Genomic DNA, 14829 nt, shown 5'->3' on the forward strand with positions numbered 1-14829 from the left:
TGTAATCAGTTCCCAGTTGGATGATGCCTGATACATGTCTCTTTTCTAATAACACCCTTTGTTTCCTGCCAGAGATATGAGATTTGAACAATTTTGCAGCATTTCCTGTTACACTATAGTATTCTAATTTACTTGAAAGGATATTGTGATTTACACAGTCAAATGCCTTTGACAGAGCACAAAATATACCAGTTGACTGCAGTTTTTTGTCTAATGAATTAAGCCCATTTTCACTGCAAGTGTAGATAGCTTTGTCAATATCAGAACCCTTTAGAAATCTGGACTGTGGCTTTGACAGTATGTTATTTGAGATAAGATGGTTATGAAGCCAATTGTACACTACTTTTTCTAAAAACTTTGAGAATGCTGGCAAAAGAGAAATTGGATGGAAATTTGATGCTATTTCTTTATCTTCCTTCTTAAACAGTGGCTTAACTTCAGCATATTTCAACCATTCAGGAAATATTCCACTGATAAATGACTGGTTACACACTAGCTTAATATGTTACTTAACTCAGAATCATATTCTTTAATTAACTTTGTTCATATTTGATCATACTCATTATATGTTCTTGATTTTAAAGATTTTACGATGGACATTATTTCTGCTGGGGTAGTGAGGGTCAAATTCAGATTATGGAAGTTAATTGAAATGTCTGGCCTGAGGTATTCCATAGCAGCATCTACAGAACCTGACAACCCCATATTTTCAGTAACAGTTATAAAATGTTTGTTAAAAAGTTCTGCAACACTATACATATCTGTCACCAATGTATCATTTTCTCTTAATGGTATTTGTCTCCCTTCATGTCTGGTTCTACTGGCCTCCTCCTTCACTATATCCCAGATTGTCTTTATTTTGTTATCTGATATGACTACCTTTTCTTTGTAATATATTTGCTTTGATGTGCATATTACAGTCTTTAATATTTTGCAGTATTTCTTGTAATGTGCTATAGCATCAACATCGTAACTGTTTCAGATTGACAGATAAAGTTTTCAGAATGAGATTTTCACTCTGCAGCGGAGTGTGCGCTGATATGAAACTTCCTGGCAGATTAAAACTGTCTGCCCGACCGAGACTCGAACTCGGGACCTTTGCCTTTCGCGGGCAAGTGCTCTACCAACTGAGCTACCGAAGCACGACTCACGCCCGGTACTCACAGCTTTACTTCTGCCAGTACCTCGTCTCCTACCTTCCAAACTTTTCATATCAGTGCACACTCCGTTGCAGAGTGAAAATCTCATTCTGGAAACATCCCCCAGGCTGTGGCTAAGCCATGTCTCCGCAATATCCTTTCTTTCAGGAGTGCTAGTTCTGCAAGGTTCGCAGGAGAGCTTCTCCCCCCCCCCCCCCCCCCCATTAACCATGGACCTTGCCAATGGTGGGGAGGCTTGCATGCTTGCATGCCTCATGGATGCTGATAGCCATACCGTAGGTGCAACCACAACGGAGGGGTATCTGTTGAGAGGCTAGACAAATGTGTGGTTCTTGAAGAGGGGCAGCATCCTTTTCAGTGGTTGCAGGGGCAACAGTCTGGATGATTGACTGATCTGGCCTTGTAACACTAACCAAAACGGCCTTGCTGTGCTAGTACTGTGAATGGCTGAAAGCAAGTGGAAACTACAGTCATAATTTTTCACGAGGGCATGCAGCTTTATTGTATGGTTAAATGATGATGGAGTCCTCTTGGCTAAAATATTCCGGAGGTGATATAGTCCCCCATTCGGATCTCCGGGTGGGGACTACTCGGGAGGACGTCGTTATCAGGCGAAAGAAAACTGGCTTTCTTCGGGTCAGAGCGTGGAATGTCCGATCCCTTAGTCAGGCAGATAGGTTAGAAAATTTAAAAAGGGAAATGGATAGGTTAAAGTTAGATATAATGGGAATTAGTGAAGTTCGGTGGCAGGAGGACCAAGACTTCTGGTCAGATGAATACAGGGTTATAAATACAAAATCAAATAGGGGTATTGCAGGAGTAGGTTTAATAATGAATAAAAAACTAGGAATGCGGATAAACTACTACAAACAGCGTAGTGAACGCATTATTGTGGGCAAGATATATACAAAGCCCACGCCTACCACAGTAGTACAGGTTTATATGCCGACTAACTCCACAGATGACGAAGAGATTGATGAAATGTATGACGAAATAAAAGAAATTATGCAGATAGTGAAGGGAGACGAAAATTTAATTGTCATGGGTGAATGGAATTCAAAAATGGTTCAAATGGCTCTGAGCACTATGGGACTCAACTTCTGAGGTCATCAGTCCCCTAGAACTTAGAACCACTTAAACCTAACTAACCTAAGGACATCACACACATCAATGCCCGATGCAGGATAGGAACCTGCGACCGGAGCGGTCACGCGGTTCCAGACTGTAGCGCCTAGAACCGCTCGGCCACTCTAGCCGGTGAATGGAATTCGATAGTAGGGAAAGGAAGAGAAGGAAACGTAGTAGGTGAATATGGAATGGGGATAAGGAATGAAAGAGGAAGCTGCCTGGTAGAGTTTTTCACAAAGCATAACTTAACCACAGCTACCACTTGGTTCAAGAATCATAAAAGGAGGCTGTATACCTGGAAGAGGCCTGGAGATACTGACAGGTTTCAGATAGATTATATATTGGTAAGACAGAGATTTAGGATCCAGGTTATAAATTGTAAGACATTTCCAGGGGCAGATGTGGACTCTGACCACAATCTATTGGTTATGAACTGTAGATTAAAACTAAAGATATTGCAAAAAGGTGGGAATTTAAGGAGATGGGACCTGGATAAATTGACAGAACCAGAGGTTGTAGAGAGTTTCAGGGAGAGCATTAGGGAACGATTGACAAGAATGGGGGAAAGAGATACAGTAGAAGAAGAATGGGTAGCTTTGAGAGATGAAATAGTGGAGGTAGCAGAGGATCAAGTAGGTAAAAACACGAGGGATAATAGAAATCCTTGGGTAACAGAAGAGATACTGAATTTATTGAAGAAAGGAGAAAATACAAAAATGCAGTAAATGAAGCAGGCAAAAAGGAATACAAACGTTTCAAAAATGAGATCAACAGGAAGTGCAAAATGGCTAAGCAGGGCTGGCTAGAGGACAAATGTAAGGATGTAAAGGCGTATATCACTAGGTGTAAGATAGATACTGCCTACAGGAAAATTAAAGAGACCTTTGGAGAAAAGAGAACCACTTGTATGAACATCAAGAGCTCAGATGGAAAACCGGTTCTAAACAAAGAAGGGAAAGCAGAATGGTGGAAGGAGTATATAGAAGGTCGATACAAGTCGATGTACTTGATGACAATATTACGGAAATGGAAGAGGATGCAGATGAAGCTGAAATGGGTGATACGATACTGCGTGAAGAATTTCACAGAGCACTGAAAGATCTACGTCGAAAAAAGGCCCCGGGAGTAGACAACATTCCATTAGAACTAGTAACAGCCTTGGGAGAACCATCCCTAACAAAACTCTACCATCTGGTGAGAAAGATGGGTGAGACAGCTGAAATACCCTCAGACTTCAAGAAGAATATAATAATTCCAATCCCAAGGACAGCAGGTGTTGACAGATGCGAAAATTACCGAACTATCAGTTTAATAAGCCATGGCTGCAAAATATCAACACGAATTCTTTACAGACTAATGGAAAAACTGGTAGAAGCCTATAATCCTCCCCCCCCCCCCCCTGCTTTCCGGGATTTGCGAAATTACAAGTTAACAATGACCATGAATTATGGATTTTGACCCGTGTCGGGATAAGGCATCGGAATCCAAAGTAAATAATGGTTATTCCGCGGGAAGCAGGAGGCGTTATAACTTGATCGTTATTGAATGAGTAATTTCATTCAATAACGATCGGTAAATGAAATAATGCAAATAATTTGGAAATAAATTTTGCCAGTGGAAATTTTTGCCGAAAGAAATGATTTAAGTTGTAAAAGCAATTAAAAAATCGGTCGACAGCTCAACTATGAGCGACAGTACTGTTAAGTACGTGAATAATTGTGTCAGAAATAAAGGAAGGGGAACTTTTTCGTAAGTGCTGTGTCAGGCTCTGTAGTCATATAAAATAATGTCATAACAATCTAACTACACTTAAACATTAATGGTTAACTTCAATAAGTATTTTGATAATTATTTTGTTCATAATTTGTCAGCTAAGTGCAATGCTGACAACACAGCTAATTATCTATCGGAATTTTGAATAATGGCCTGTCATTCTGTCTTTAAAATTACGTACTTTGCACACTTTAAACTACTGATAATTAAATATATTGCCATTAATTGATTAACCATGTTTTGAATGATAATAATTCATTAATTGGGCGATTGTCAGGTGGAGTAAGCTTTATAGTTTCATGAAATATCCTTGAACTAACTTCAGGTGAATATGCATTGAAATAAATCTTAATAATTAAATTTATTACTTCAGTCTATTATTAGGTTACTACAGTTGGCGTAAGCTTATTAAGTGCAACAATTAACTACGATAACCAATCGTTCAAAACAGTTTGAAATTTACTCTTCGCCGTCTATGCAAATAACTTGATAATTAACATATTTTCTCTTGATAATGGCGTGACACACTCGGTTCAATAAGGTAAGGATCGGAAGGAACCTACTTGGTGTTCGTCGGGTGGAAAGTAACTGCAACACTTCGCTCATAAAGTGCTTGTTATTAATTGTTCAACTTCAGAGAAAAGCACAGTCACTGGCAAGCCTTCTACAATTTTATCCTATGAAAATTACGTGGATCTTACTTCCCTCGTTGTCGGTGGATTGACGGAAGTCCACGGCGGCGACACAATGTGGCAGCGAGCTTTTACTGTTGCGACTCGGGCCCACAGTGCGCTTCACATTTAAGCCCCCGTTTCTTCAGCACTTTGCCCATTAATCCATAATAACCTGCCCGGCCATGTTTCCAGATATGCCGACCATTACTTTCCCGTCGTACTTAGAGCCACACACTAACCATTAGATTTAACACAGCACTCGACTGCACGTCTCACTCCGAGCACGGCGTCACTGCTACTACTACCCGCTGGCGCGCTCCCGAGCCCAGCGGCACAACAAAACAATCTCTCTGACTTCAGCGTTAACTAAATATGCCCTGACTTGCCAGTGTTAAATATTACATAATTTAAACATAGTATTTACAATACATATTTACACTAGACAATACATCGTATACAAACAATTTCATGTGATAAGTAAGCGAAAAATTCATAGCAAGGACTGCGTTGAAGCGTCACAAGCCGACCTCGGGGAAGATCAATTTGCATTCCATAGAAATGCAATACTGACCGTACGACTTATCTAAGAAAATAGATTAAGGAAAGGCAAACCTACGTTTCTAGGTTTGTAGATTTAGAGAAAGCTTTTGACAATGTTGACTGGAATACTCTCTTTCAAATTCTGAAGGTGGCAGGGGTAAAATACAGGGAGCGAAAGGCTATTTATAATTTGTGCAGAAACCAGACGGCAGTTATAAGAGTCGAGGGGCATGAAAGGGAAGCAGTGGTTGGGAAGGGAGTGAGATAGGGTTGTTGCCTTTCCCCGATGTTATTCGATCTGTATATTGAACAAGCAGTAAATGAAACAAAACAAAAATTCGGAGTAGGTATTAAAATCCGTGGAGAAGAAATAAAAACTTTGAGGTTCGCTGATGACGTTGTAATACAGTCAGAGACAGCAAAGGACTTGGAAGAACAGTTGAACGGAATGGATAGTGTCTTGAAAGAAGTATATAAGATGAACATCAACAAAAGCAAAACGAGGATAATGGAATGTAGTCGAATTAAGTCGGGTGATACTGAGAGAACTAGATTTGAAAATGAGACACTAAAAGTAGTAAAGGAGTTTTGCTATATGGGGAGCAAAATAACTGACGATGGTCGAAGTAGAGAAGATATTAAATGTAGACTGGCAATGGCAAGGAAAGTGTTTCTGAAGAAGAGAAATCTGTTAACATCGAATATAGATTTAAGTGTCAGGAAGTCGTTTCTGAAAGTATTTGTATGGAGTTTAGCCATGTATGGAAGCCAAACATGGACGATAAATAGTTTGGACAAGAAGAGAATAGAAGCTTTCGAAATGTGGTGCTACGGAAGATTAGATGGGTAGATCACATAACTAATGAGGAGGTATTGAACAGAATTGGGGAGGAGTTTGTGGCACAACTTGACTAGAAGACGGGATCGGTTGGTAGGACATATTCTGAGGCATCAAGGGATCACCAATTTAGAATTGGAGAGCAGCGTGGAGGCTAAAAATCGTAGAGGGAGACCAAGAGATGAATACACTAAGCAGATTCAGAAGGATGTAGGTTGCAGTAGGTATTGGGAGATGAAGAACCTTGCACAGGATAGAATAGCATGGAGAGCTGCATCAAACCAATCTCAGGACTGAAGACCACAACAACAACAACAACAACATAGGTTGACTGTGTTTGGTGCTACTTCATGTTGCCACTACTAAGGTAATGTCTCCATAAAGTGGGGGTATGTAAAGTAACGGGGGATAATATATCTATACAGTAGCTTTGCTGGCAATGAAAATATCAGCTATGGAAAAAATGGATGCGATGTGAAAAACACAAAGATAAGTCAATATATTTATAGACTCATCTTTCCCTGATAAAGAGAAGGCAGCATTCAGCAGTTTCAGATGGTCGAAATTACTTCATTATGTAATTGCATTTAATTACTGTACATGACTTTGCACTTAAGTAAATAATGTAGGATGTGCTTGTAATGAGCCCTTGGCTCATTGAAATAGAAGTCATGTGAAAACGAGCACTTCCAAGTAGTTCGTAATTTAAATTTAAAGGACAGAAGCAGAAATAATATGTTGGGCTGGTGTACTTCAATCAAAACGTTTCATAGTAGAATTAGGTTTTAAAGATGTTTAAAAACACTGCAAAGTAAGTCATTGTTTTATTATGAAGACACCATTCAGTTTCGATCTTTGTAGTGCCAGACAAGTATTTGCATGTCTCATATTTCGTGCAAAGACGTCATTGAATGGAGGGAGAGGGTGAAACTGTGCCAAAACATGGAGTAAATCTGATAGCATGTTGTAAATTAGTTCCGATTTTAATTTTCCGTGCTTAAGAATAAAATTATGTATTAAATGCAGAATGAAAATAGTGTAATGCAAAATGGATATGAAAATACTTGTTTCGTGTTTTGATGACCGCTCGTAGCTCTGTTGCATTGTATGTTTTTTTTTTTAATTGCAAAGAATTATAAAATTATCTGGTAATAAATCTGTGTAAAATTATATAATTTACTTAGGTTTAAGTATTTAAATCTTATAAAAATTGTAAACGAATTGTGGCCATATTTAGGAATTACTTTGATTAATGTAGTGTCACGTGACCCCACTCAGGACTGGGGATATGAGCGGAAAAATAGGGTCATTGGTCGTTGTCCGTTGAGGTGGTAAGATCCGAGCGGCAAACTGCCGCGAGTAAGCATGGACGCCAGTGTATGCGAATAAACTGTGAAAGAACAACGTAAAAGTGTGTAGGTGCGAGACAATAAACCATGTGTACGAATTGCACCGATTATTATTTATCCAGGTCGGATTTATTTGTGAACTGTAATATACGTGGCCACAAAGTTAGAAGTGTTTTTTTTAATAAATAAGTTTCAGTCTGAATTTGTATAGTGCACCTCATTTTGCGCAAGGTTGTGGTATAGACAACTGTGTATTCAATTCACTGCTGTTCAAAGGCTAGGCAATATATGACTCAAAATCAGGGGCGCAAATGCAACAGTTCACTACTAACCCTCTTTGCAGATGAGCCACGTGTAAAATAGGTAGTGAACGAGCCCGAGAACAGTTGCAAGCACATTATGTGCCTTTTCAAACACATTCTGTGAATTTAGGCGGCACTAGTGTTGCAAGCTATTGCCAGGAAGCATGTTAATTTTTCAGTTTGGTGCAAAACGTTCATAATTTTTTCTCTAGTTCTACACAACACTATGATCAACCTTTTCTTTCATGAAACCAGGGAGCAAAACAGTTAATAGTTTAAAAGCACGTTGCTCACCAAGAGAGGAAGCATATGTAAGTCGAAATGAAAACTGGGATAGCGTTATCAATGCCCCCACACATGTTACCAATAACACCTGTGAGAAACCACTTGCGCGAAATGGGGTTTCAGATTTACTGAATCAACTCAGTAGACTAGAAATAGTATTCATGGTGACAGTTTGGAAGTACATACTCCAGAGATTTAATAGTGTAAATGTGCAACTGCAAAGAGTAAATATTGATATCGAAATAGTGCATCTCTTTTAGGGTTTATTGGCTCTACTCCTGGCATGTTAGACTACTATGAAAATAAATTCAATGAAATTCTGACGGATGTGAACTACGAAGGCAACTATAAAAGATCAAGAAATTCAAACTTCACGTTGATGAAAAGCCGACATGAAGTTCTTCTTATGGGTAGGAAGAAATTTAGAGTCGAGACATTTTTCCCAATATTCGACTACTTTCACGCTGAATTAGTGCCGAGGAAGAAAAGTTATAAAATACTGTTAGACTCCATAGTTTTTAGTGTACTTAAGAATGCTGAAAAGTTCGGTGAATGGTCTCAGAAAATAAAGGAAACAAATGTTACAACAAAATATCTCGACTGGCCTTCACAGTTGTCACCAGTAATCACTATTAGCTACAACTTACTTCTGACACCGATTGCAAGGCTGTTGGGAACTGCCAGCAAAGGCATCTTGTGGAATCGCTCGAAGCAGCGTGGTCACTCGTTTTTGCATAACAGCATTGTTACAGGAGATGAGAGTGGTGTTACCAATACGATACGGTCACCAGGCGACAGTCAGTGGCAAGGTGTTCATCGTCTCCCCCCTCTCCTTCGGGTAGAAATTCGTGATGGATCAAGTCTTTGTTGTCGAAAGAGGCTATCAACATTGTCTTAATCTTGGATTTTGTAAGAGCCGACATGTTTTGCAGGCGGGGAAGCGATTCTCACTATGCCAATGTCTTCTCTTTGCCTCCGGACCGTGTTGGTAGCAGCAGGACACATCTCCTGTAATGAAGCGGGTAACCAACAACGCATGACTACGGTGCTTCGAGCGATTCCACAAGATGCTTTCGCTGGCGGTTGCCAACAGCCTTACAGTCGATGCCAGCCGTAACTTGTAGCTAGTGGTTATTACTTTAAAGGCCAGTAAAGGTATTTTGTTTGGAACTCTTCTTTTCTTTATTTTCTGAAACCATTCACCGAACTTTTCAGACGCACCTTATAGTTCGACAGGCGTTGTTTTTGAACGCGCAGCAAATCTCCAAGCGCCATATGAACTAGTTACGAACCTTCCTTCCCAAGTGAATGTGTACATTTCACGGCACTTTTGATCGTGTAACTTAATGATTCACGAATCGGAATGAGAAAATTTCTACAAAAGGAGTGGTTACAGTTCATGTTTTCGAATGTTGACATTGTTCTTAGAATGTTACCTATGTACGGCACTTAGGAACTTTCAAGCAGAACGCTCGGCTTAAATTATACCTGCGTTTTACCTTTCCTGAAGAGAGAATGAATGCCTTGTCCATTATTCACATGGAAGCTGACCTCCTAACTGATGACGGTCTCATGTGTGAAGATATGATTAACGAGTTTGTCGCCATCAAAGTCAGAAGCAAACTTTGGTGACTGGTAAGTTTTGTTTACTTCTTCATATTAGTTAAAAAATTTGAAATTATAATGTGACTTAGAACACATTCGTTGTGATTTAAAAACTATATAGTTATCATTTAAAACATGTTTTTGGAGGGACGCGTATGTTACAATGTGCCTAGGGGCGCAAAAATTTTTAATCCATCACTGAATATAATGGTTTATTTTTTTGTTTTGGATACAACTAGAAATTAGCAAAGTTTTAATCACTAGTATAGCGCCTCACTACCAACAGCGGTTTCGAAAATAGACAGTGAGTTCAAGGATTGAATTTTGGAAGGCTCCTTGGATGCTTCAGAAGTTAGGTGTAGAGTTTTCGAGTGTGATATTAAGGCTAAAAGGTATGACTTAATTCAGGATGGTTGTATTAAAAAACACATCAGTGCGTTACAGTCGTTCTCAACATTTTGCTCGCTAGCTTCTTTTGTGGTGAAGATCGTAAATAAGGCGGCAGCTAGTGAGGGAGCTCTTACTTTATTTGTGGCAACCCATACTTCATTGATGTCAACTGATCATTTATTGAATTCACCAAACATAATTTTATTGAAAGTAGCGCAGCAGTCGATATGGGATCACATAGGGTAAAATACATAAATTTTATTTCAGATGTTTTAGCACTACATTTTGAAAATGATTTGTCTGCGAGACGTTAGTGGTGCTTATTACAGTTTGCTGATTGACGAATCTACAGATGTGAGCGTCATAAAACTTTTGGGAATTGCTGTCAGTTACTTCAGAAAATAGCATGGGGAAATAATCTCTACAAATTTCACAACCTGGAACTTGGACCATCTAATGCTGATGGAATTGGTTCTGCAGTTAAGGAAAGTGTTGCAAGAAAGGGACTTAGCTTAAAGAAACTTGTTGGTATGTGCACTGATAACGCACCTATTAAGGATGTCGTGAATGACGGACTTCACAAAAAATTAAAAGAAAATGCTTTTTCTTAGTTACTCATATCTTCAACCTTGTGTATCTCATTCCTGCAGTCAGTAGATTCTGCTGCTGCTGCAGAAGAATTTTCTAGGAATTAGGATACTCTTATCAAAGAAGTTAACACTCCTTTTAGTCATTCTTCACTCCGACAGTAGGAGTATAGACTTACTTTTATATCAGACAGTAAATGATGGTCACGATTCTCTTAAAGTTGTCAGAGCTTGTGATACTCGCTGATTATTCACCCAGACAGCTGTCAGCACAATCATGGCTCAATGGCTACAAATGAAAACCTTGTTTGAAGTGGAAAGTCATAAAGAACGATGTTACACTGCAGAATTACTGTATTATATGCATGCCGACGAAACCTTAATACTTATTTGCTATTTTTTAAATCAGTTCACAGTGAAGTTCAGGCAGTAAATGAAACATCTGAGTCTAATAGTGCAGATTCCACCAAACTCTTAAATGATTTAAACCCTCTTAAAGACGATGTTGATTCATGTATTGACATAAACGCCTATCTCGGATATGAATTTGAGTTAAAAGTGAAAATACTGAATTGTCTTCAGAGCATGACCGACAGCTCTGAGATGGTTGCAAAACTATTGAAACATCTGCGACACAGACTCTCTCTCAATCTCTAAATGCTCAAAATGATTGTATCCATATCAGTAGAAAATGCTTTAAAAGTAATAAAACACTCTTTAATTCCACTTACAGAAATGTTCTTATTGCCAACAAATGAAATTACAAAAATTCAAACGCTGTGGGTGAACAACATAGTTTCGTTTTTGGACGAAGTTGCAAAATGAAAGAGCATATGTAGAACTGCAAGATTACTTTTAAAAACAGCGGTGCTGAGATATCCAGGATCGCAAAGAAAAGCATCAGTGTTAAATAACGTCGCTCTTAAAAACGGTACATCGACATTTTTTTACTGTTTCTATATATTTTAGTAGTACTCCAAAATGATTTTATTTTTAAGCATTATGATAAAAGTACGGAATTTATGTGGTCAGAGATATTTTAAACAACAAAGTAACTGGAAATAGTCACCTATTTCTTCAACCACCTATCTATATCTTCATGCCATTACTAAAGTTAACTTACTTTACGCACAATGATACTGCCCGACGCTGTTATCTATACTACTATATAAAGACAAGTTGTAGATTAACGTTGTTACCGAAAATCTCGAAAAGTTCTTGAACTATTTACTTCAGACTAATACACGATGTTCTAATGAACGTTCAGATGGACATAGACCACACATTTTGAAATGTGTATAAAATTTAAATATGTATATGCTATATAAAAAGGAACGATTTTTAACAAAAATCTCGGAAAGCTGTTGATCGATTTACTACACATTTTAAACTAAACTAAACTCCGTCCGAACAGGCCTTGGAAGGCCCAACGGTACCGACCGGCCGCCGTGTCACCCTCAGACCACAGGCGTCACTTGATGTGGATATGGAGGAGGATGTGGCCAGCACACCGCTCTCCCGGCCGTGTGTCAGTTTATGAGACCAGAGCCGCTACTTCTCAGTCAAGTAGCTCTTCAGTTTCCCTCACAAGGGCTGAGTACACCCCGCCCGCCAACAGCACTCGGCAGACCGGATGGTCACCCATCCAAGTGCTAGCCCAGCCCGACAGCGCTTAACTTCGATGATCTGACGGGGACCTGTGTTACCACTGCGGCAAGGTCGTTGGGACACATTCTACACTACCCTAAGTCATTGATTAATGTTGACGCCAAAAATTTCGTGAAGTACTTGGCCAATTTACTTCAACTTTTTCACGATACTCTAATAAACGCTCTGATGGACATAGGCTACATATAATACATAAAGTGGAAACGTCGCTAGTAGCAAACACGAGAAATTCTTGATCGATTTAGTTCACATTCTTAGATGACACCCCAATATACTTTCGGATGGACAAAGGCTACACATTTCTTCAATGTATGTGGTATATAAATTTATATATAATACATAACGAGGAAACGTTGTTAGCATGAAGTTCAAAACGTTCTTGACCACTTTACTTCAGATTACTGTCTTTGTCGGAAAAATTCAAGGGCAAGTCTTTTTTTTTTTTAAATATAAAATTGCTCCCATTGAAGTAGTCCACTTGGCTATTTATACACAGTTGCCAACGTTTCTGGAGGTCTTGGATGCAAGTATGGAAATTTAAACTTTGTCACAGCCCCTTGAATGTCTGAGGTGTCTTAATGAAGGTTTCCTTGCAGTCGCCTAAAAAAAAAAAAAAAAAAAGAAATCGCAGGGCGAGAGGTGAGATGGCAATAAGGAGTTCGCTTGCAGACGCGAAAGTGTTAAAAAGTGCTACGCGGTCGCTCTTCCATGTGACGCTTGTGTTTACCTACTAGTGCACGCGCGTAACAGCTTTCGTTTGGTACGGTTTTCTGTTAGGCACATTAACACCTGACATTACTATCGGTGACGGCAAGCCCCGCCATGTATGGTGGGGTGTACGGAGATGGGGGTGGTGACTTCGACGCCCCTATGGGACAACATCAACAACAACCACCTGCCCAGCGGCTACATCCAGATGCAGCACCCTTACCAGCTCCTCCAGGAACTACATTGGACAACACGACGGCTGTGATCAGCCACTCGTTAAGAGTTGTTCGGGGAGAATCTGGAATACAGCCGGCAGAAGAGCATATGGATTTATCGGAACAGGATTCCTCCAGCTTCTCCGCTACGAGAAACAAGCGACAAAGTGAGGTCAGTCTGGATTTAAGAAATTCCAAAACCTTCATAGCAGACGCTAATGAACTCTTACCTGTAACTGACGTTCCAAATGTAGCTGACCCCACTGTAGCAACTGCTTCTGGGCTCACTCCTAACCAACATGCTGCAACTCACACCCCTCCAGTGGGACCTGCCCCTACTCCGAGGTCTCTCAACTTTTACAAACGTACAGTTAGGGGAACATTCGTAGTTTACATGGAATGTTTGGACAAAAACTTAGGCCGCTTGCACCCTATGGCACTAGGGAAATTATTGCATATGTCCTTGCCAGAAGTGAAGAATTCTATACTTAACATCTCTTCAGCAGGAAAAACAAAAGTTAAGGTGGAACTGAAAACCCCAGACAAGGCTAATTTCCTAGTTACCAGTGAGGTATTAAAGTCAAAAAATATAGAATCTTACATTCCTTCCTTTGTTGTCCATAAGCTGGGAGTAATCAGGAAAGTAGACACCAGCCTTGAAGAAACGGAGGTTTTGGAAGTCGTACAATCTCCCTTCCCTGTTGTAGGCGTTCGGAGGTTTACGAAGAGATATGGTAAAGACCAAATCGTTCAATTGCACACCTGTTTGTTAACCTTCGACTCTCAAACCTTACCGGAAGCCGTGTCTATTCATGGAACAAGATGTCCCGTCGACCTTTATTTACCAACTGTCAGGCAGTGCTTTAATTGTCTTCGTTACGGGCACATCAGCAAACAATGTCGATCTCAGAAGAGATGCATTAAATGTAGTGGTCCACATAATGTTGAATCCTGTGTCTCACCTATCACTATTTGCGCTCATTGCGGGGGACAACACGCATCCACGGACCGCTCCTGCCCGGAATACCATATACGGCGACAAGCTCAAGAATTAGCTACGTTCAACAACATTGACTTCAGGGATGCGCTGTCTATTGCTCGTATGCCAACCTATGCATCCGTCACCGGGGTTCAGCAACATCACTTGCCGGCTCCGGTCATTCCTGCTCCAACGAATTTGAGCTCTCCGGACTTTCAAAACCCACAACTTTTCCCGCCGCTGCCCGCCGCAAGCATGCCGAGTCCACAACGCGGAAGTGGGGACGCAACTCAGTGTGCAACTGTGCCCCAGCAGACACACGTCGCTTACCGGCCTCCCCGGCGGCAGGCGCTCAAGTAAACAACCAAAGTAACGTACGTGAGTGGTCTCAGTACCGCAGCCTGTTATATCCCATGCAACATTCATTCACTCCTATCAGCCAAAATCCATACCAGCCTGCTGCTCACAGATTAGCAACCCCACAAGCGCCGAACCAACGACAGCCTCAAGGTCATGCTGAATTTATAGATAAGATAATAAATGTGATTGATATTGCCATGCAAAACATGAGACAAAGTAGTGCTATGAACAAGTCCGATATCCGGCACCTCGTTACTGGCATATTTCA

The 14829-nt window shown here is 40.2% G+C and overlaps 1 non-coding gene across 1 annotated transcript; it reads right to left on the minus strand.

Annotated features, from left to right (window-relative positions):
• Positions 1-1068: 1068 nt before the first annotated feature.
• Positions 1069-1143, minus strand: Trnas-cga (transfer RNA serine (anticodon CGA)). Its single transcript has one exon. It is a non-coding gene; the product is annotated as a tRNA-Ser (tRNA).
• Between the last annotated feature and the right edge of the window lie 13686 nt (positions 1144-14829).

This window comes from Schistocerca serialis, chromosome 2 (genome assembly GCF_023864345.2).
Source record: "Schistocerca serialis cubense isolate TAMUIC-IGC-003099 chromosome 2, iqSchSeri2.2, whole genome shotgun sequence".
Taxonomy (NCBI): domain Eukaryota; kingdom Metazoa; phylum Arthropoda; class Insecta; order Orthoptera; family Acrididae; genus Schistocerca; species Schistocerca serialis.